Source organism: Heterocephalus glaber, unplaced genomic scaffold (genome assembly GCF_053883595.1).
Source record: "Heterocephalus glaber isolate CG9 unplaced genomic scaffold, H.glaber_assembly_v1.0 deba00001773, whole genome shotgun sequence".
Classification (NCBI taxonomy): domain Eukaryota; kingdom Metazoa; phylum Chordata; class Mammalia; order Rodentia; family Bathyergidae; genus Heterocephalus; species Heterocephalus glaber.
This window is the reverse complement of record NW_028258463.1, coordinates 4,373,780-4,399,000: the sequence shown is the minus strand read 5'-3', so window position 1 is coordinate 4,399,000 and position 25,221 is coordinate 4,373,780. Positions and strand designations below refer to the sequence as shown.

The 25,221-nt window shown below is 36.2% G+C and overlaps 1 long non-coding RNA gene across 1 annotated transcript in view; it reads left to right on the top strand.

The window, feature by feature from the left end:
* The first annotated feature begins 221 nt into the window (after positions 1-221).
* Positions 222-25,221, top strand: part of LOC110344812 (uncharacterized) — a 46,832-nt gene continuing 21,832 nt past the window's right edge. The window contains exons 1-2 of the long non-coding RNA XR_002387656.2: positions 222-477; positions 6,654-6,873. This is a non-coding gene — a long non-coding RNA (uncharacterized LOC110344812). The remainder of the gene's footprint in view (positions 478-6,653; positions 6,874-25,221) is intronic.

The following is a 25,221-nucleotide window of genomic DNA, read 5'->3' as shown; positions in this document are numbered from 1 at the left end:
CTTTTTCTTTTAAAACGATGTTATATTAAGTTTTTCTTTTAGTTTCCTCTGATTTTCCAAATGGTTACTCGGGGTTCTCATTATTTGGATTCCCCACTGACTTAATCTTTTCTGCAGAGCAGAGGGCTTGGAATTTCTTTGGCTTTAAGGGGGCACATTAGTCACTAGCCTATCCTTAAAAGACTGAGGGTGGAGCCTTTTCTGATGCAGCTGTTGCTGGAGTTGCTGTCACAACAGCTAAGACCGTATTTGGTCTCCACTGTGGAGAGCAATCTGCCTCCTGCCAGCAGCTCAGCTTTACAGGCAAAGCAGCCCGAGCCCTGTGGGAGCTAGAAGACATTAGCAGCAAAAGGACAGCAACCGTGTGGACTCCATCCATGGTGCAGACAATTCTTCCATAGCTTCTAACTCCAGGCCATACCCAGGAAGGGGCCTGGCAGAGCCTGTAGCCGACCTCTGCTCTGGCCAACACTAATCGTGAGTCTCCTGTGAATCAGCAGGGAAGCATGCAAAGTAATTGCTTCCCGTGCTTTTCTTACAATTTTTAATAGGGTTTTAAATTTCTACCCCACTGTTTTTGACTTCCTATCCATTCTTTCCTTTCCTCTTTCTTGCGCATAGCTATAGGCTTGGGGCCTTCATTCATTCTAAGTGGAAATTTCCCTAGTAATCATAAAACAGAGACTTTACTATGCTTTAGAAATGAGCTTACTTTAGGTAAAATCTTCCCACATGTAGAAGTGTGTACTGGAAGTTAAAAACTAATTTAAGTGTGTCTCTCTCATAAACTCTGCTAATTTTTACTTTGAAGACAGAGCTCCTGTTAGATTCATAATTAATTCTCCCACAGTTCCCAATGTCTTACATATGCATTCAATGAATAATTATTGATGTATGAGTATAGATATATCTCTAGAGTAGCTTGAGGGGTTTCTAAGGATACACATCACCTATTTGGTCATAGACTCCATTACAACTGTATACATATAACTAAGGAGGTATAGAGCTCATGTTGAGCTCATGTATGATTTTAGCATTGAAATCCTTTGGTCTGAATGGTCCTTTTCAACTTGTTCTTCTCTAGTCATGATACTACCATGATCAGATTCCTTTTCAGTGTATTCTCCTCTTTCATTTCTTACTTTTCTCTTTATTCTTACCATTCAGCATGGTATCCCTACTGATAGCCTGGCTCTGCTCACATATGTCACACACTTTCCATGACACACAGCCTCCTGGGACTGAACGCACCAAGCTTTTCTCTCAGCATCTTATTTCGTGTTTTGGATCTCCCGCAAATCTAGCGACACCTCTGAGAGGAGCACCTGGACAGTGTCAGAAATACTATCCCCAGGTCTCCAGATGTGGGAGATGAACATCAATAAGGGGTGACTATCAAACATGGATACTAGAAAGAGAGAAGCCACTCACCCCAAAACCCTAAGCACTGCATATGAGATTACAAAACAACCAGTGCTCCCAACAGTGTTCTGATGCTTCAAACAAGGTAATAAAATAGTAAACAAAAATTTCCCTAAAGATAAACTAGTACTCCTTTGCCAAAACCCTTCATTCTGAAAATCTGAAAGCTACTCCTGTATCAAAAATCAAAAACAAAAACACCTTACATCTGCACTCTCAGCTATGACTCTATCTTTTTGGGACTATGAGTTTCTATTAGAATTTACCATGTTTCATTGGATTTATATTTTTCTAGCACCAATTACTCAAACAGAAAATGAGTAGTAAGTAAATTAACTCTTTTCCAGTCCATCATGCCCCTATGGTAAGCACACTTTCAATATTCAAAAATATTTATTCAGCAAAGAGAACTCATTAGGCATTTTTTTGTAGATAGGTAAATAGTGATGAATGAGACAGTCAATATTTCTTCATTGATCCTTTCAGCTTTATGGTATTTCATGTAATATATACTTAACATGGCCTTAATTGCCATGGTAAATTTTTAGTTTTTCTCCAATTTCATCCATTATCACCCACTTATTCACGTTATATTTTCCTTAATATTTCTTCACTGGGCCCTTTTTCCTTGATCAAGGGCTTTGCTGATTCCTCCATTTCATCCTTCACAAACATCTTCCAGTTGGTTTTCCTTGTCTGACTCTATTTCACCCAGTCTACACAGTACCACCATTACTATCTCAGTTAATGGCCTCTTGATTTCAATTCACAAAGTCCTATTCTGAGTAAAATAAAGAAAATAAACAATGCAATATAAAGGTGCAAAGTATAATGAAGTAACCCAAGATAGAAACATTGGGGGAAGAATTTAGGAAGACTTGGATTGGGAAGTGGAGATATGACAGAAACCAGATTTATTTTCTTGTTTTCTCTAGAAAACTATCTCTGTTTACTTCCTGTTTAGTTCATATTTTCTTTTCTTTTTTCTTACCTCCTTTCTCTTCTCTCTCTTTTTCTCTCTAATTGTCTCATTCTCTCTTCAGTCTTTCTTCCTTACCAAGAATATTCATTCTCTTTCAGAATGCTTATGTTGCAAAAGGGTAACCCAATGCAGTGACTTATAAAGTGGGCCCATTTCAGATGAGATATTTATGTCCAGTATTCTGCCAAAAATGTGGGGAAAAGTGAAAGTACTGAAGGTACTTAAAATCAGATTTTATAAATACATTTTCCCGGTTCCAACACTGGATGAGTAGTTCACAAGAGACCAATCTTCCCAGAGAGTGGATCCTAGGATAAGTGGACATTACTATTTGTGTCTCCTGAAATTTTTTAGAACAAATTCTTTGGGGCTTCCAAAGATTAAACAGACTGATTATACTTTTTACCTTTATTTTCTAGATCTTCCATGTGATAAGATCTGCTTGTGTGTCTTTTTCTCCCATTTGTTTTCAGTCTCTGTTGCCAGATGGAGTTTGCTCACTATCACAAAAATTTATCAACCATTGTTATATCGGTTATGCAATCGATTCTTTGAACTTCCTTTATCATATATATTTCAAAAGAAACAAAAACCATGGATTGCCACAAAGTTCAGTTTAGGTAGTTTTCCCTCCAAAACATCCCAGTGTTCCCATCCCAAGTTTATTGTAATTGGTTTTCAATATTGGCTTTTCAACAATAATGATCATTGGAAATTGTATATAATCAATGCTTATAAATCAAGGCCGGTTATTTCATCATTTTATGTATAATTTCATAAATCTATTGATAAACTCCTTGGAGAATACAGCACAGATAAATCATATAAAAAGGAGAAGTTGGAAAATGTTGAACACATGCTATGTCAGGTGAGAGAGTGGACACTGAACTTTGAAAATAAACTCAGGAAGACTTTCCTAGAATGTTCTATTAGTTTGTAATCATACCAGAATTTGAATCTTTGTCTTTCTTCATTTAAAGCCCAGTGTTTTTTATATAACTATGTAGTAACAATTTTACTTATAGAAATATATTTTTGTCAAGAATTTTAATCAATCATCCACAAATTGAGTCAGCTCAAGGTATTGCTTATTCTCCTTATCCACTCATTATAACTCTCTGTACCTTTCTTACTAACCCTGTGTTAGTCATTAATTTGGATTTTAAGTGCAAGAAAATAATAAGATAGGCTGACTTTAGCAACATTCTTTATTTCAGATTCTACTTGTTTAGACTGCCAGGGCAATTAATCTGTGTAAATGTCTTTATTCCATAGTGCCCCAAGACTCAAATCTGTCTTGGGAGTTCTGTAGCTCTCGTGAAGGATGGATTCTACAGTCACTTTCACATTCAATCCTGGAAGAAAGACCTATATGCCCTGGGTTTTGGGACAGCCCACTGTGCCTTGTGAAAAATTTACTCTGTAGGAGCTAGTCATTCTTTATATGGAAAAATAAAAAAAAAAGAAGAAAAATTCTTTGGGCATCCTTTTTTGCTTCCTATTTTGATAAATGGAGGCACAAAACAATTTGATACTCTATGAAGCTATGCAGCTAATCAACATGCACTGGTAATTATTATACCTCTGGCATAATGTAAAGTCAGTGACATATTGGAAAAAAAGAAAATATAAGAAAAGTTCCTGGATCTTGAAAAAAAATGAATAAAATATAATAGTACAAACACTGCATAATGATTCATATATACATATATATATATATATATATATGTATATATATTTGGTACTGGGCATTGAACTTGGGTCCTTGTGCTTGCGAGGCAAGAGGCAGAACCACTGAGCTAAATTCCCAGCCCTGAATCATATTTTTGGTTGTCAATTAATATTTCGTTTGGGCTGGGGTTTTAGCTCAGTGGCACTAAGCATGCCCGGAAAGTGCAAGGTTCTGAGTTTTATTCCCAGTACCAGAAAAAGAAAATAAAAATAAAAATAAAAGTTTAATATTTCATTTACCACTATTACTCAGGGCTATGATATTTCTTTCATCATCACCACAGTGAGAAGCCCTGGGTAAAGTCCCTGGCGAATGGCACTGTGCTAGGCCACACAGGAAGCACTGGCTGTAGTATAAGTAGCTCTAGTTTCATACAAATTGTTTGCTTCTGTGACTTCTGGGAAAGGATTCAGGAGTGAGAGTCAGCTGTCCGCTCCAGCAGGGAGGGAGGAGAGCACAGCTCTGACAGGCAGCACCTCTCCACATGGAGCTGGGTCCTACCCATGGTTATAGAATTTATATTTTCTGTATAGCAACACTGGATGTTCCTCCCAGCAGGGTGGAAAGCCATACTTCATGAAAAGTGAAACACTTAGATTCAAGGTTTCAACAGAAATAATTAACTCTTATTCTTTTGAGAGGGGAAAGTTGAACACCATAAATGACTTCCCTACTTACCGATGTTGAGCATGAATTTTTGGACTGAATGATATCTCATTCATGCTCATCACAGGACCATCAAATAAGAGCATTATCAACTGGAAAATGAAGAGAGGGGAGGTGAACAAGCCCTTGTAGTATTCAAGCCCATTTAGGCAGAATGTTTCAGGGCAAGGACTGTTTTGAATGCAGGGCTCCACAGTACAAATTAGTAAATGTTGGTGTTAAATGACAGTTGTACATTTGATGAGAAAGCAAATACTTTGCTGAAACATATTCAGAATGACAGGAAAATAGACAGAAACCCAGTATAAAGATCAGTCCTTCAAATATTGGGAGCTTCTTAGAAAATGGCTAATTTTTAAGTATCTGTTTCCTAATCCCTTCTCATCTACTGGAAGACAACTCTTAAATGAGGGCACTTAGCTAATTGTACCTAGTATATCAATGGTACACATTTTTGTATTTCATTCTGAGGTAAAATTGAAAGTTTGTCTTATCAGAATCACTTTGTGCTTTATCTTTCATGCTTTCCTTTTGGACTGTGTACATTACAATTTCATTTTAAAAAAATTTTTTGCTTTGTATTTCTCATCAAGTCTTCCGTAGTTGACACAGAACTGTGTTACCTTGACCCCCTTAAAGTAAGGACTTGCTGTGAAGTCAGCCACCAGCATAACGGGGCCAGGGAGTCAATACATGGGAAATATCAAGAAGTTAGTTATAGTTCTCTCCTTATTTGGGGACTTTCTCACTGGATCATATATCAGAGAAGAGTAAGATTGTTCTAAAAGAAAACCAAAGAGCACTCTGTAAGAAAGAACCGTTTCTGTCTATGTCTTACCTTCTAAGTAACTACTTTGAAGATAATGACACCTAATGTATTCACTTTTGCTATTCTCTTACTGTTATAGAATTTTGCTTTTGGGGGGGGTAATAAAAAAAATAAAACAATGAAGACCACCACCAAAGAAAAAAAGAAAAGGAAAGAGAAATAAATAATTGGGTGGATTTTTAGAGTTTCAAAATTCAGTATGATTTTGAGAATCCATAAATCATAGAAATTTTGTGATCCTGAGACTGAACTTAAAAGAAATATAGATGAATATCTACTAGATGGGATTTTTTGTTTTCCAAGAGTTATTGCCCCAGCAATGAAATGAAGCTTTTTTCCAGCATAGAATCTGGGAGAAGAGTACATTAGGTGTGTAAGTAATCTTTCAAAGTTCCAAAGACTTTGTTTGGCAGATGGAGAATGGTAAGATTTTCCCATGCTCCAAGGCAGAAACCAGCTTGCTGGAGGGAGAAGTTGAGGACCCAAAGAGTCTTACCATCCTGATGAGCACCTTGTGTGTCCAGATCAGACCTGGCTTTGAGGACCCTGTGGGGAATTCCTAGCCATCTCTGCAGATACCAGGGGAGTTAGAAGCAGATTGTTGAAGACCGAGCATCAAGATCAAAAAATCTCACACCTAGCCCTAATGCCACTATTTCACATGAGCATTCTGGGAACTGAGGGATTATACTAAAGAGAAGCAGGAGAAAGGAAAGCCTTGTGTTTGTTTAGGTTAAATCCAAATTGATGGATAAACCATTATATTGAACTATGTATCTGGTAGTAACAAGATGGTCTTCTTATAAAATGAGGACTTAAATTACAAAGTTTGGGAAACAAAAAATGTTTGATTTTTCTATATTTATAAATAAATATATTAAACACAAGGTACTTTTACTTATAAAATGTACATGCATACTTTTGAATAAATGTAGATCTTTGCCATTCTGATTTTGGTGCTAACAAAAATTGTACCCACTGGATTTCATTTTTTGCTGTCTTTTTTTTTCTGTTGTACTAAGAGAAATAAAGGTAAACCCAAAAAAGTTGAAGATAGAGAAAAAGATTGGTGGTGAAGAAGAGGTGAAGAATGTATAAAGGCAAGTATTTGCCTCTCACTAAGATCCTGTGAAGAGAAGATACACACGAATTCCTATTTTAGTCTGGATCAGAAGAAAATTTCCCTGGTGGCAGCAGCCCCGATACTGAAAAGCATCTTGCATTCATGCTCCTCACTGTCCCGTAAGTTCTACAGTAGTCTCTTAAGCTATTTTCCATTTGTGGTTCTGGAGTATTTTATCATGAATGATTTATGTTGTAAGAGATGGGGTACAAGATTCACAGATGAGATGTCATTATGGAGAGCAATAGAGGAGGAGGAAGGGTAGGAAGTAGTGGGAAAGAGGATGACTTTCCCAGGCTGCCAGTTTGGGAAAGTTATTCCCAATATCACAAAGTTAGCCAGTATGCCTGTCTATATACTCTGTACTTTCTTACCAAATCTTCATCTCCTTCCCTTATAGTGAAGGATTCCAAAAAATCAGTTCAAAAGTAATTCTGAAGCATAGATCAGTTTAAAAAAACCAATACAGTTCAGTACATCATATTTCAAGGCACTGGATAGCACATGTGCTCTGTAATAAGGTAGGTTATTTTCTGAATGAGATGAGGCGGAAGGCTTGGGAGGAGATAAGAAACACTAATACACTTGCAGCATTTAAACAAATCAATGCCCCGCTCTACCTTGAAAGCCACCAAACAACTGATACCCAGCAGGCTTTCCACTTGTGGCAGCTCCAGGCAGCGACTAGTCTAGCCATTTATTTTCCTTCCCAGTTATCTGCAGAACACCATTAGCAACAGGGAAGCATTAAGAGGACAAGGGGGATGGATTCACATCTGTCTAGGTAACTGTGAGCGCTACTCTGTTTGCAACACAAGAAGAGCTGCTTAGAATTTCACTTTTGCTGGTGGCATGACCTTCACCAGATTGACCATAAACATCACTGCCCAAGGGGTTGCTTCACCTTTGTCTCCATGGGAAAACTCATTCTCCCCTAAAGAGAGCTAGGAGGGATTGACTTTGTATTCCAGATTTGGCATGTACTTTTTCAAGCCATTTAATCTTCTCATGAAAAATGGGATGCCTGCGAAAAACAGACTTTCCAAGGCAGACCACAAAGTGACAGTCAAAATAGTATTTTAACGCCTTCTTATATATATGCTTAAATGTACTTTTCTCTCTCTTTTTTTTTTACTTCCCCAAAAGATAAATGTTTTGGGTAAATAATCAACCAAAGTTTCTATTTTCTCTTTTGCTTTCAGAGTCTGTTGTCAAGCTTGGTAAATTTTTTAGCAGCTGTCAGAGTAAATTTATTAGCAAAGATGTCTTCATTCTTATATAATCCAGATGGGAAAGTCCTAGTGATGGGTGTTGTGTCAGCCTTTTGAAGACTAAATATCTAGCATGATTAGGATGCAAAAATAGAATTGGTAATATGAAATCTCCAACTGCCACCTATTATACAGTAATGAATGACAGCAGATTGTCCAAAATTGCACCCCTCAAATCTTCCCTTCAGTCACACCACCAAAAACTATAGACAGAGAAGAACTAGCTTGTTTGGAATCACAGATACATAGTTTCGAAGATTAACTGTGGAATGGACTTATTTTAGAAAAAGAAGAAAGGTAGGTTCTTGCCTTGCTGTATGACAGTTTCTTAATCATAGAAATAAACAACAACAAGAAAAGCACAGCTCTCAAAGTTCATCAAAAAGAAAGAGGGGAATTAGAGAAAATATTGACACTATTTACAAAGAGAATATTGATATCTTTTCCCTTTGCCTCCCAAGGGGATCCCCCAATGTTATGAAGAGTGATGGCAGGCATAGAGCATGCTGAAATATAGGTGATGAATTTCACAGCAAAATAGTTAATGATTCAAATGGCTTTGGAGTAAAACAATTTTAGGCATATAAAATTAGATATAGTATGGAATAAGTCCATACTGTAATAAGCTTACAGATACCTCTTAAATGTCTGTAACTGTCAGAAAGTTATGACACAAATAGATAATTTATGAAACTATCCCCTGTGGATGAGTTCAACAAAACAGAGATTCTTAGGATGCAAAATACTAGCAAATGTACCTAGAATATACCTGGAAATATACGTTCTCAGAGAAAAGAATTTCTGGAAGATACAAAACAATTCTGACAAAAAATACTCATTAAAAGGTTTAAATTTGAATCTAGTAGCCTGCTAGTACAATATGTCATTATGTAAAGTGACATTTTGTACATTTCTGTTGATAAATATCACATAATAATTTAGATCAGGGTCAGGGAACTATGATATTAAGAAATTCAACCTACCACCTGTTTGATAAAGTGTTACTGGAACTTTAAAAAATTATTTTGTCCATAGCTAATTTTTCACCATAAGTACAGTTGAATAGTTGTAATAGAGATGCTGGGGCCCACAAGCAGAAAATGTTTATGACAGGGACCTTTACAGAAAGAACTTGCTAGCTTCTGATTTAAATGAGCTTAGGAGCCAATCTGTATAGATTCAGATTTGTAGAATCAGTTCTCTGGTGGGTAACCTAAGGCATGTTGCTTGAATTAGTTGTGCCTAAGTTTCTTCATCTTTAAAATTAGAATGGCATTGATATCATCCATAGTTACTTTAAAGTTGAAAGGAGTGAATATAAATAAAGCATTAGAACAGTGACTGCACCTAGCAATCTGTGAAGGATCAGATCAAGCATCCAGAGGCTCTCATGTGAGTCATTACTGCAACTTGAAGGAGTTCCAATGAAGCTGCAAGCTTTCTGTCTCTGTTTTTTTGAATTTCAAATTCGAGAGAATGTATGGTCCTGGCTATGACAGTTTATTAAGAGAAATCCATAGGCTTAGATAAAATTAGTGTGTCAGAGTCCAGAATGGAAAACAGAGTATACGTGAACTATTTTGACAGAGATAATTTAAGAGATTTGTTAATGAGTTGAAAATTGAAAAAAATGAGAAAAAACGGTATTATAAATAGTAACTGGTAGGCAGCTGTATCTACCCCATTGGTCCTCCTTCACCATGTTACAGGAAATAAAGATAAGAAGTTGGTATCTCCAGAAACTAGGAGCTTGGAGATGAGACTGTACAAAGCTAAAAATCAGAAATAGTGTTATGGTGCCAAGACTTGGACCTCTGAGATAGGCACTTTCCAACTATCCAACTGATACCTAGAAACTTGAGGGCACTTAATAAAATTGGTTCCAGGTTCACCAAAAATAAAATTGAAAACTAGAGATTATTATCATTATTATTATTATTATTATTATTATTATTATTATTTTTGCAACAAGGTCTCACTCAGTAATTCAGTCTGTATTTGAACTCACTGAAGCTGGCCTCAAACTCATGGTAATCCTTCTACCTCAGCTTCTTGAGAGCTGGGATAACAGGCATTCACCAACATGCCCAGTTTAGAAGTTATTTATTAAAAGTAGGGCTCACTTAGAGCAAGTACTTGATTGTCATCAAACACTTCCAAGATCACTAGTAAAATGTCAAGAATCAATATTTCTTTCTAATTAAAAAGTAATATTTGAGTTAAACTTGTAGATCAATAATAGATGTTTTTGGCTGGAACTGAGTATAAAAGCCTGATTTAAGAGAATGGGCTGGATTGTAGAAGTGTTATGGAAATATTAGGGAGTGAGATTGGAAGAAGAGAGGAGAGAAATGAAAAATAGGAGGAAGTGTTTGGATAATGGACTGTCATTCTGTCACTGCTCTAAAGAAATTAAAGAAATTTAAAACAAAAAAGGTTGAGATTGATACAAACCTGGAACCTCGTGGGATAGAAATTTTTTTGTGAAAAATATCTACCAGAAAAAAAAGAGGAAAAGTAATCAGAGGAGGTCAATAACTTGAAGCCTTATAAAGGAAGGAAGGCAATAAATACATAACTGGGTCGGGGATTTAGCTCAGAGCACAGCACCTGCCTGGCAAACATGAGGTCCTGAGTTTGATCCCCAGTACCAAAAAAAGGAATAAACACATAATTCTCTATTCCCATCTTCTCTATGCCAGCCAGATCATTCACAGCTCTTAGGGACCATGCCACACACTACCTAATTTGTGAATTGAACTTTGCATTTCACTTGAAACCCTCCATATCCTTTTCTCTATATTCTGTTTTGCTTCTTTCCTATAATGGGCCACTTGTCCTCAGGCTTTAGTAATACTCACTTTCTCCTACTTGCCCATACTCACCAGCCTATTTCTGGGCTCGAATATTACCTTCTGCCTAGTACAACACTTTCCTCTTTCTTTGAACAGACTGTTTTGCTTGTCTTTGTGCTGTAAGCTTCTCTTTTTCCTGAATTATTTCTCCAGACTTACCTGCTGATCTAGGTATTCCTTTTCTATGTTGCATGTCCAAATTTGAGTCTTTTCCTTACAGTGTGTCACAACAATCACTTATTTTTATGGATGTCTCGCTCATTAGAAATAATCAAAAGTAACACTCAATGTTTATTTGCATTTCTATTCCAATACAAATACTAGGAGACCTGGCAGCCTTTTACTTTTCTCAGTCAAGTGTCTGAAATGGACAGAGGTATACATAGCCATTCTAAGATACTGAGTGTCTGACTGAAAATGCAAAACAGGCACCACTACGTACAGCCCAGGAAGTACCGTAAAGGGGGAAGAGATAAGGGAACAGTAAGTTGGGCAGCGCAGTTCCACCAGAAGTTTCTGTCATAGTGTCAGTAGTTGTTAAAGAATGAATAACCTTTGCACTTACGCTCCTGTACTTATACATTTAAGCTGCCTATGACAGTGATTTTTCTAATTCACTTACTTTTTTTTTTTCTTTCATGACTACCTGGACTAACAGTCCTTTACAAGCCTTGAAGACTACCAATTTCTTTTAGTTCACTTATTTAGAATGCTAGAGCTGGCACACTTTCTGCAGCTATTAATCTTGGAGCAAACAATCCCCTAGACACCCAAGGTAATTGCAACCACTTTCCTGTGCTGCCTGCCACTTCTCCCTCACCACCAACGGAGAATCAGGTTATAACCAGGCAATTTTTATCAATAGTCACAGGGTAAATACCTTCTTTTCATTTTTGAAAAAAAAATATATATAGTCAAAGAGAAGTTCTTCTATCATTCAGTGGCCACAACAGAATATGGGAACTCCATTTTAGTGATTCATAACATGTGCCAAGCACAGTGATTGATTGATTTACACTTTGCTATGGTTGAGATCCAGAATGCTCCCTGAGGGGCTCATGCACTCATAGACAGGGCTTTGAGAAGGTGGTTGAATCACTGGGACCATACAGCTGCTTTGCTCTTAGGAGATGGCTTCTGATCAAAAGAGGCAGGTCACTTGGGTCATGACCTAGAAGACTATGTCTTCCTCTTTGACTTTTCACTTCACTTGCCTGCTTCCTAGCCACCATGATGGGAGAAGTTTTCTTCCCTGGCAGGCCCTGCCATGATACAATTTCTATGTTGGGGCTCACTGCCTATGAACTGTAACTGTGAGTCAAAATAAACTTCTCCTCCTTTAAATTGTGAGTACATGATATTGTCTCAGAAACAAGAAAGTGAGTCAGAAACAGGTATTGTTTACAAAATAACTGAAACAACTGTTCAAAATAAACTTTCCATTGTAAACATAGGTAATTTGAGACCAGTAAGGTTGAAGTAACTTAAACTAGAAAAATCAATTATCTTTGCTTAACTAACCACCATGAAAGTGATTTAAAGCACCATTTTCCTCCTGAAGGATGGTATAGATAACCACTTCGGTCTGGGATCTTCATGTGACCTCTCTCTCTGCTTAATTACATGGATGTCATCTGATGGGGCTGTATGTTCTGAGGTGGCCTCAGTTGTGATCTAGCAGTTGGCTAGGACTATTGACTAAGTCACTGGTTTCTCACAGGCTGACTTAGTGTTGTCACAAAATCACTGAGTTTTAAATTCAGCAAAAGAGAAGGCATGTACCAATGCACAAACACTTTTTAAGATTCTCCTTGTGTCAGTCTGTTAACACCTGGTCAAGCAAGTCACATGACCAACCCCAGTGTTAATGTGGGTAGGACTATGAAAGGGCAAGGCTACAGAGGGGCACGCCTCACTGTAAGCACTGTGGTAAAAACCTACAGGATGTAATCAGAAGCTGAACTGATTACAAACCTATATTGACTGACTCTAAAATATTTTTTGTATATTCTTGCTGTCTGATATTAACAAGTTAGAAAATTTATGCTGTGGATGCTTAAATTATTTACTGTATTATTGAGTAAAATATATAGAATATTTCTAGCCATACCTGATACACAGAATGTTTTGAATAAATATAGGGTTTTATTAGCTATTACTAGGTATTGATTGGAGTGATTTTCAACTAATAGGTATTTAGCAATTATTTACTAATTAGCCTGAAATTTAAAGAAAATGGTGAAATAGACTTGTCATAATTTGCTTTTCCCTCTCTTAACTTACAGTCTTCTATTTTATCAAAGCACATCTTTTTCTGGTGTGACAGCGGTTATTTTAATGATAGCAGAGGCTATTTGAAGAGATATACATCTATGTCTTCCACTATATTGTCATGTTTGTGATCACACAAAAATAAAATGGGTACAGAGGGCTCTTCTGCATGCTGTTTCTTTATTATTTGTTGCTCATGGAATTTAGTATAAGTGCTTTAGGCAAAGAAAAATTGGACAAGGCATCCCTTGGCCCAAGATTCCATTCACATATGTGATCCAAGTAAATCGCTGTGAAGGATTATATGATTATTTATTGAAGTCCAATTGTTTCTGGTACAGCATAGCAATGTCTGAACAAATTCAAGTTCAATTGTTATCTACATATGAAAAATTGAATACTCCTACAATGAAATCTATAAGCCAAACCACCTTCCGCTGTTCACCAAGGAATAATCTGGCTTTTGTAAAAGGCAAGATACTCTAAACTCTATAGGAAAAATGAATTGGTGCATCATTTTGAAAAATATCACTACTTGCAATTTTATGCTAGATAATAATTCCTTATTAGTAATACCAAAATCGTGTTCTATTTTATTGTCAAATAATGAATTTGTGACTCTAATTTTTTGATTCTATTGTTCATATGTGATTTGACTTGGGTGCATGTGGGTGGTAGGGAGGGAAGATATTTATCCACTTGGACCAATTACTTCTTGGTCATAAAGTTGTTAGCAAGTTATGAAACCCAATTCTAAAATTGTGAGAAATGAATCTATTTAAAATACATGATCTCACATGCATTAACTGGGAAATTCTTTGCATGGAATGGAACTTAGAGTCTGGTAATTCCTTCTCTTTCATTATTTATTGTTACAAGGCATAAAGGAAAATTTCCTTTCCTTAAAATAAATTTCCTTTCCTTTATCAGCATTACAATATAGTGGTTCTCACTGCTAACATTAATGTACATTTAACAATTATTAACTTGGACAAGTCATTTCTGAGGGTCTTGTATGGCTTTTGTGAGAATTCACTAAGAAAACATATCATAATTATGTCTTTCTAAAGCTGGGGTGAGAATTGTATAAAAGGGTTAGGAAAGAAATTGGCCATTAACATTTGCTCTTCCTGATTGAGCTTCTTAGCATTTCATGAACACTATTCCATTCCAGTTATACAATTTGCAAGTCAGCTCACTGTGAAATACTTCACCACCATTTAAAAGACAAGATATGGACAATTTTGAAATTAGAAAATTGAAAAATCAATACTCTTCGCTCTTTTCATATTCTTGTTACTCAACTTTTATTTACATAACTGCCTAATTATGCAAAGACATAGAGTTCATTTAAGAAATTACACCGAAAGAGAGTAGGCTGTGGTATATATAAGAAATTACCTTACAATGTGATTGTTTTTCAGTAGTTGACAATTGAAACCCATATATTATTTAGTAATTTTGTAGAAAAACATACCTTTGGCCGGGGATTTAGCTCAGTGGTTTCGCTGCCTGCTGAGAAAGTCCAAGGACCTGAGTTTGATCCCCGATACCAAAAAACAAAAACGAAAACAAACCTTACATTTATTGAATCATCACCTGCATGTATGTACTATAATTCTACAAACCCTAAATAGACTCAAGAGGAGAGAAAAGCAAAAAGTATATTTTAGCGCTTCTCAGGTAGTAGATAACTTAGGTTTTTTATTCAGATATTCCTGGCTGGTAAGGAAAAATAAGGATTTAGAAATTTTGAAAAATGTAAGGAAATACAAACTTTGCTATTCAAAATGTGGTTCTTGGTCCAGTGACACTAAGGTCACCTGGGAGATATTTGAACGGCAAGGTCTCAGCAAACCCCTAGTAAGCCCGGAACTCAGTGAAAATCTGCAGGTTAATATGAGTCTCAGAGGTTTCATAAACACATTCAAGTTTGAGAAGCATAGCGTTCAGCCCTTTGTCCCTCTGTTCAGAATGTAAGAAAGTCTTCTCATTGAACTGTCACTTCCCAATCTTCAGTAATTAGGAAAAGAAATTCAAACAAGATCTCTGTCCTCCAACGTACATGGCAGGTGATTTGTCTTCTTTTCTATGGATTCAAGAATGGCTGAACACAGAAGTTATTGTGAATAGTGCATTTTCAATTAATTTTACCCTGGAGCAGCTGGCTTCCCTTGCCCAGCCTCTGTTTAAGCCCACCATTCACATGCTGATGAATTAGCCGTGTCACTTACTGCTTTACATCTACAACCCTCCCGATACCATTCCCACAGCCTGTTCATTTTATTTTGATCATGCATCCTAAGTTTTAATGCATACCCACCCCAGCTATTCCAGGTCAACCCTCTCCCATTCCCACTCTCTGGTGTGATGCAGCATGCCTCTATTAAGCTTTTTATTAACTTCCTTTGTTTTGGTCTCTGACCTCATTACCTCACAGTCCTTCACATTCAACTGCTAAAGCAGAGCCTTGATGGGTAGCCCATTGTGCACCACATTACCTCCCCATATATTGTTATTTGCTTCCTATCTTTGACATCTCTCACCTCTCTTCTGCCCTCTCAGCAATTCTTGCTACTTTGCAGCACGTTCTTTCTTCCAGGTCATTAACATATAAAGTGGAAAAAAAATTGGCCTTAATATTGGTCCTTGTGGTTCTCTATTTCCAAGTCTTCTAACTCCTAAATTGTTTCTACCCCTAAATGCTCTTTCATAACAGATAATCCAATTCTGCCTCCACTTAAATATGTGATGTGAGGGGTTGAACTCTGTTATTTTAATCTATGGAAGCATGATCCAGTCAGTCTTTTGAGTTTAATGAAGTGCAACCTGTCAAATATTGTACTTGGCCATGGCACCAGGGGATCGGGACTCCTGTCCAATGCAGCTGGGACTGGGCAGTGGGAGGATGAAAACCGGACTTGGCTCCACTACTAGTTTTGAGAATCTTTCTTTCATAAGGCAAATGAGAACATTCTAAAATGACCAACACAAATCACCACTGAGAAAGTCTCAAGGATTATGCTCTTCCTTTCTAAAAAATAATTTCCATGCCATTATTTCCAAACCGAGAAAAGTTCAAACTAGTCAATTCACAAAGCTTCATTGACCACTTTTTGTCTGATAGTAAATGGGGCACGAAAAAGTAACATTAGAGAAATAACATGTGTGAATCTGCCACCAGTGTGAGGGATTGGGTGCCCAAGAAAACTCCCAAACTGGTAAAACACAAGATCTAGAATTCAGGGTGAATCAGAGGCCAGACATTAAGGCCAGAAAAAACAGTTTTAAAACCTGATTCCAAAACTTCTTGGCAATTACTAATTCTGCCACTGAAGTCTAATATGAGAATGAAATATTCTAAACATACCTCAATTTCTCTGCTTTTGTGTCTATTCTTTCAGGAATTATATATTCAATAAGTATATACAATACTATAAGAATTATAATTTACAGTCTCACACAATATGTAAATGTGAAATTGTGCATTCTCTTATGAACTAGGATATATGAAGGTCAACAGCAAGCCTAGGTAATTTAGAAGTTTGTTTGGATTTATTTAAATCTCAGAACAAATTTCAAAGAAGAGGAAGAGAATTTTCAGTCTTCAAAATTTATCTATTATAGTTAACTTACATAACCAGTTATAGCTTACTCCCCTGGATGGTATATGATTAGGAAAAGCCATAGCATATACTCAATTTAAGGAGCAATATGTATTCATTACAAGGAAGAACAATTTTTTTAAAAGACTGATTTTCTCATATAGACATTCCATGATTCAGTTAACATTTGTGAAGAAAGTGAAAAGCAATACGATATATAAGTCCACATGAGAGATAGAATAGCTTGTTAGAATGAGAACAGAGAGGTACATATGTTTCATCTCAACTATCAGGAAGTTCTCTAACCTTAAAAAAATTACTTATATTTTTTAAGCCTTAATTTCCTCCTCTGAAAAAGAGGTCATAATCATATTTAAGAAACAGCCTAACTTTTAGGTTAAACATAAATGTGAAAAACTACCTAGTACAGTGCCTTGTTCTAATAGAAATCAGTAAATGGGAATGGTGCTTGTTCTCAGAGCTATCATCATTAGGATTTCTATTATACAAAACGACGTTTAGGGCAGGAAGGAACTTTAGAAAACATGTACCATACGTCCTTGATTTTATACAGATGGATATTAAAGGTTGATGAAAGTGAATGGATGATAAGAATACAATTGAATTTCAATCCTCCTAAGTCCATAGTGTTATTCATGACTCTCTCTGTCACAACCTATGAAAGGCATGTTGCTACAGCTCCATGATTCTTAGCGTGGGAAAGACAGGAACACGGTGTCCAAACTCTGAAATTGGTCAGTATTCAAATCCCATCACCACATCTTAGTAGTTGGAGTTCTGGAAACAAGTCATTTAACTTCCTTGAGACTCCTGTACCACATTTTTTTAAATAATCCAAGATATTCTGTTGAAATATTCTCTGAGATTCTTTTTTCAATATTATTTTATTGGTACATTTTAGGTATACAATACAATGACATTCATCATTGGAAATTTGCACCTTTACATAATCTCCCTTGGTTCTTGTTTTTCCCCCTTTCCCTACCCTTCCTTCAACCCCTCCATCCCTCCCTATTTACAAAGACTTTGTTTCCATTTATTCATTTTCTCATACTAATTCCATTCCCTTCTTTCCTTTCCCCTACCCTTCCCACTTCCCCTTTCCCTTTGCCCCTTTTCTTCCTATTTCACATTATCTATTATACCTTTTAGTCCTTATTCACACTTTCAGTTTTTACACATGTGTGTCCTATTTATTTTACTTAAAAGTATGGCCTCAATGTGCATCCATTTAGCTATAAATGTCAAATTTCTCATTTTTTATGGCTGAGTAGTATTCCATTTTATATATTTTTTTTTAAAAAACACATTTCCTTTATCCAGTCTCCAGTTGATGGGCATTTGGGCTGCTTCCAAGTTTTAGCTACTACAAATTGTGGTGCTATGAACATGGGTGCACATATATCACTGTGGTATGATTCTTTTAATTCTTTGGGGAAGATCCCCAGCAGGGGAATAGCTGGGTCAAATGAGATTTCCAGTCCTAGTTCTTTGAGGTATCTCCATACTGATTTCCACAGTGCTTGCACCAGTCTACACTCCCACCAGCAGTGGAGCAGGGTTCCTCTTTCCCCACAGCCCCGCCAGCATATCTTATTGGTTGATTTCATGATAGCAGCCATTCTTTCTGGAGTGAGGTGGAATCTTGGCTTTGTTTTCATTTGCATCTCTCGAATGACCAGTGATGTTGAACATTTTTTCATATGTTTATTTGCTATTTGTACTTCTTTGTCTGAGAAATATCTGTTCATTTCAGATGCCCATGTTCGAATTGGGCCTTTAAATTTGGGAGGTCTGAGCTTTTTAAGTTCTTTATAGATTCGAGATAGTAGACCTTTGTCTGAGGAAGAGCAGGTGAAGATTTTTTCCCACATTGTGGGTTGTCTCTTCACACTGCTGGTGGTTTCTCTTGCTGTGCAGAAGCTTTTTAATAAGAAGAGATCCCACTTGTTGATTGTTTGTGCTAGTTCACGGGCAACTGAGGTTTTGTTCATAAAATCTTTTCCTACACCGATGTCTTCAAGAGTTCTATCTAACCTCTGTTCCAACTGGTTCAGAGTTTCTATTTTAATATTTAAATCTTTAATCCACTTTGATTTTAGTTTAGTGCATGGCGAGAGCTCCTGTATCACATTTTTAAAATGAGGATAATACTAGAAATTAACTCAAAAGTTTGTTATTAGGACCAAAAATCCATTCATATAAAGTTATTTAAGTAAGGCTTCATATATAATAAATACTCAAAATTATCAACTTATTTCTCTTAAAGTTTTGCTTTGCCGGAAATTTTGTTCATTTTTTCCTTGATTTCTTAATAAAATCTAATGTCTCAACCTTGTAGGTTTTTATGTTTGTTTTTAAAAATCCATATAAAAGAAATAAGAAGCAGCCACGTGTGGTGGCACATGCCTATAATACCAGTACACTAGGAGCCTGAGGGAGAAAAATTGCAGATTAGAACCCAGCTGGGCAACTTAGTGATATAGCAAGACCCTCTCTCAAAATGAAAAATAAAAATAAGTCTGGAGATGTAGCTCAGTGGAGAGACTCTGGATTCAATTTGCAGAAACACACACACTCACACACACACACACACACACACACAGAGAGCTCTTAGGTTGTTTTTTTTTCACTTAGATTCCCTAATAACATTGGAAATGACTTAGCATCATTGCAAAACATTGTACGCTTAATTTCAGGATTAATATTTTGAAATACTTTGCAAAAATGTTTCATTTTCAGCTCAAAGAAAAGCTAATGTTCCATAAACAGAGTAAGGAATACACAGTTTCTCATTAGAGACAAGGTGTATTTTCAGAAAGCATTCAAAGGAGATGTTAGGTATGAAGAGAAGGAGGCTATTTCAGGCTAAGATTTAACAGATGAAACGGAAGGCGGAGGATGTGATGTCTCTAACACTTTTGCAACAGAGAGCTCTACCATTACATAAGGTGTGATCAAAAAATAAGGTGAATGTTTAGATTAAAAAATGCATTACTGTAAAAGACACATTGCCATTAATACTTCTCAAAATACAACCCTTGCTTTGAAATCAGGGGCCCTCACCTTGCTGCTTTCTGAAGCAATTCTAGAACTCCTCTTTTGTGTCTCCAGTTATTTTGTCCTTGCTGCCTCCATCTCCTGAATCAATGCAAAATATTTACTTTCCATGGTCATTTCGACTGTGGGGAAACAGTCAGATTCTCACACTGCCAGATCCAGTAAAAAAGGTGGGCAAAGGAGGACACACTTACATTTTCGTGAGCCTGCCTTTCTGTTAGGTGACAAGTGGCAGAAACATCCACTGCATTTTTGATCACACTTCATAATGACACTCAGGAAAAAGGACTCCCAAAACTGCTTGAAAGTGTGGCTAAAATGATGGACTAAATGTGTTTAAGATGAGGAGGATAATGGCAATGTGTCCCTGACTGTAATAAGTTCTCAAACTGTAAACCTTCCTTGTATATTTTGATTGTTCTCTTGCATACCTATCAAGAATGACTCCAATGTAGCTCCGTTAAATTAATCATGAAATAATTGTCCGTATGCTAACACCATCCCAGGTGTAGACTACTCATAGGGTTAAATACACCTACTATCTTCCTCTTTAGGAGATTGAGCTACTATGACCATAATAAAAGATAATTATAGAAAAGGATAAATGAGAGAAAATTAAACTTTCAAAAGATTCTGTAAATTTAAAACCTATGGATATTCTACCATCCTAGAGACATATATTTGCATTGAATTTCTCAATTATCCATTTTTTGCCTACATGTGTTCTGTAGTAACCACTGTACACACAGGTAAGAAAAACTTCTATAATTTGTAGCCTTCTAATTTTTGCCTGAGGGTCGCTTACAGATATTTACATTGTAAACTTTTTTATTATCTCATCACCATTTTGAGGAATATTCCCTCCTGTCCAAGTCCACATCCCCTTTAAATCACATTTTACTTCAACATTTCACACTCTGTAGAATAGTCAAGGAAAGATTCAACTCCACGATCCAATACAATGCCTCACAGTAAATTGGGAATAAATTATCCTTGTAGTTCATGCACATCATGTGAGCATTAAATGAGGAACCAAATTTATGGTAAAAAGAGAGCAGCTGTATGTGCCTTAATGCTAAGTATATTTGATAGTATGGAATGATGTGTTATTCTATTGGCCAGGAGACAATGCACATATTAAATTAAATCTTTAATCAGAATTTTATATCACACATTCTACAGATGTCACTTCATAAACTCAATCATTTACATCAGAAGATAGGAAGACCTGGCTTTTAGAGCTATCCTATCAAATAAAGGACTGGGGTTCCATATGGCTTTATATTCTTTTCTCTAATTTTATCTGTAAAGTAATATATATATATATATATATATATATATAAAATACATGTGTTGATAAAAGTACATGATCCAATCATAAAGCTCATTGACAATTATAATGTAGTATTCTACTTCATATTTGAGAAGGTCTATAAACCTTAGCTACTTTTGTATCAATGTAATCAGTTTACTAAAATAAAGCATACCGGCAAGCTAAGTGTATTTATGTGTTTATTTCCTCATTAGACTGTAATAATTTAACAGTGCTAATTTTTCCAACTATAAAACTAACATGTTTTTATAAATCTTGCAAGGAGTAAGGAAATATAAAAAGTAATATAGAAGCTTTACATTTCTGTACTTTTAGAACAAGAATCCCAGTCTGTAAAATTTGGGTTGGCAGTTGATGATTTCAAAGAGTAGGAATTTTGGAAGCACAGTACAATACCATCACTTCTGTAATAAACAATGGAGCTGTCTGGTGCTGGGAGGCATGGCCACAAGATATTCCATGAAGTTGGACCAGTCCTCCCATTCCATTCCCTGACACTAGGACAGTTATCTGGACCCAGACAATTAGTTACCTTGTGGTAATTTCTTATTCTTAAACAACTAATATTTTTTAAATGTGTATTTCTTGAAACTATGAGTTCTTGGGTTGTCCATTTGGAAAGAGTAGGATTTCTTATTAATACCTATCAGGGGACAATGATTTGATGATTTGACCAAATTGAAAGTGCTATCACAGAGGTATCAGTACACTTGCCATATAGACCAACATATAGCTCAAGCATATTCACACCTAGTGACAAGAAGCCCTTGTATTTTTACACAGGAGACAGTCCAAGCATTCCCAAGTGCAGAGTTAGTAACAAATGATATAATTAGCCTATATCATTTATGATAGATACTCAAATACAGATAAGACCCCTCTCCAAACATGAATTTCTCCTATTTTCTTGCACATTCAAAGATCTATTTGTAATGGTCCTTAATATGTAGCATCTACCTTCTGCTTATTTGAGGAAGAAGTTAAAAATAGCATTTGAGGTAATAATTATGTTCACTGAATTCAAACCTGTTTGCCTGTGGCAGTGGTTTTTAGCCATGTCTTATACTAAGGAGTACACTGGTGCCTTCAGCCCAAAAGGACAGCCAGAATAGATGAAAGCCTCCCTTTACTCCTTGATCTTCTGTCCCAAGATTGTATCAGAATCAAGGAAAATGCATTTATTGGCCCCTAAATTATAGGACTACAGAATGGGGTTCTTAGCAAGATGAGGTACAATAAAATTGCAAAACTTGATAGGGACTTTTTATTTAGAATTTTCATCTTTTGATTGCCATTATCTTTCTTTGTTTCTGGTGTGGAAAAGTCTGAGATTCAATCTCACATGGAAGAGGATCCTGCCCTGGAAGACCTGGAGTAGGAAGCTGTGCTATGGGCATTAAATATCAATGCACTCTCACAGAAGCTGCTCTGTGGACACAGACTTCCTGTGTGGGTCATCCTGGGTTTCTTCCTCCTAGGAATGGGGATCACAAGGTGAGGGTACTGTTTGGGGTGGGAACTGCTGCTTCCTGTGGCTGTTTCTCCTGTGTACTTAGTAAGAGTCCACTCTAGGGCATCACCTCTTGCAGATACCAAATTTGCCCGTCTTCTGAAAAAGTTTCTTCTTTCTGGTACCATTTGAGAGAATACATTTCTCTTAGTTAAAGAAATAAACATTTTTTACTCCAAAAATTATGCATAGTTATTTTAAAAAATCCAATCTCTCAGAACAAACAATAAGACGAAGATATTGGCTTTGTTACACCTCACAGGATTTTTTTTCCTGGGCTTATGCACTGTGAAGTTTCATTAGTTTTATTGTTTGTTTTAATAAAAGAAGATTAGGGATGTATATTTCTGTTCGTGCTATGGTGACTGTGAATCTGTCAGGAATTTATCTGTATTTGGACACGATTCATAATGAATAAGTGGTAGTCTGCATCAACTCACATTAAAGAGGTGGCTGCGACATTAAAATGTAAGTGATACTTCAGCCAGAGGCTCTGATAATATAAATTACATAAAATAATAATATTTAATTTGAAGTATCATGTCTTAAAAGATATACCTTGATAAAAAATAACTACCTTACAATGAAACAACTTTCATTTTCTGCAGGCTCATCAATACGACTATAAAGTGGAAACACACACACACACACACACACACACACATATTCAGAGGGACACAGACACACACTTCAGACAGAGTACAAAGCCTAAGCTAATCTTTCATAATGCAGATAGCTGAATCCTCAGAAATACTGCCTAAAAATTTATACATGACCCTAAATATTGTTCAAACTTAAAATATTAATTACTATGAAAAGCATAATTTTTCCAGCACAGTGAGCCCTCAAGTTATGACCAGCCTGACATATTTTTTCATTAGTACATGTTTACAAAATGTAATATTTACATTCCTTATGTGGAGTTGGTACAACTACATAACACATCTTAATTTCTTTTCTTATGCCTTTTCATCCTTTCCTCCCCATGTTCCTGCATCTCTTGATTCTTTTCCCACTTGAGAAAGATCTCCCTACTTCCTATTGTCTACCATTTATTTTCATTGCTGTGAGTTTTCCAATACATGAATATATTAATTTGTAAAGTGATTTCTCTGTCCATGGGTATTTGAGTTGTTTCTAGCACAACACTCTTATAAATGGAGCTGCTTCAAACATAGATGGGTAATACAGTTTTGTGTACCTATTATTTTATTTTTTTCTTGTGCAAATATGAGAAGTTAGATTACTAGATAATATGAAGGTTCTTGTAAATATTTATCATAGCTATTAATGTTCCTATCTAATCATGTAAATTTTGAATGTGGTTTTACTGATTATTTTTTCTGTTGATTTTGAGTCCCCTTGTGTTTATGCCTCCTAATCTTTGATTGAATTCCAGTCATTGTGTGTCAAGGTCAGTAGAGAACACAGTAAATAATATTTATATCCTAAGACGAATTCACCTTTTCTTCTAGCAAGCAGTTATTGTAGGGAAGTATTTTAATTTGAATTTACTGATGCTTGGGTACACCACAACGTTTGACTAATTCCTGACTAGCAAAGCTTAGCCTCAGATCTGCCCTGTGCTCGGATATCAGCCTTCCTGTGAGCCACTGCCTCATGGGTGTCCCTTTCCGCTTTCCTGCTCCTTCTTTAGCCTTAGATGACTGCTTGTGACTCTCTCACAAGTTCCAAATGCTTGTGCCAGTTCTCTCAGTTCTCCTTTCCTGCACTCAGATGTTAGAGGCCTGAGGATCTACACCCCTGAGGGTCTCCTTGCTACATTGACCTGCCCGTGGTCACTTCCTGGTGTTTCGAGTTCTGGAGTGCTTGTGTGAGTCCTTGAGATGGCTCCCTCTCTCTCAGATTCCTGTTGACCCAACTTCTCCACCCCCAGAAATACCTAACAGTATTTTAAAGACAATAATTAAAAACTGATAACAAATTGGTTAGTAAATAGGTAAATTATGCCTTATTGGATAGGACATAGCTTTAAAACAATGAGAAGGATTTTTACTAAAAGAAAAAGAAATTTTTTAATATCTTGTCAAGAAATACGTCTGGTTGGTGAAAAATATGTACATCTGTCCCATAAAAAGCACAGGCATGCATATACTACATGTATTTGTATGATGTATAAAGGTCTGAACGAACATATAACAAGCAATTACTTTGGCCACGTTTGAGAAAAATCTGAGTTTACAGGTGAGTCAAATGAAGATATTTATTTTATATGTGCTCCAGTGTTAGGAATTCCAAAACAATATTTAAATACTAATTTTCAAATGTTTTAATTGTCCCATTTCAAAACTAGAAGAATAGAATGCTGAAGGTGAGGCTATATGCTTAATAAATATAAATATGACTAAATGGAGCTATATGAAGCTCCAAAGTAGTTGCAAAAAATTATAAACAAAAACAAACTTGGCTTTTGCTCATAAAAGTTTCACTAAAAAGGAAAAAAAGTAAAAAATAAAAAAGACATAGTTGGGCTGATTTGAATAGATTGTGTAGTGTTATAGATCAGTGAGAATTCACAAT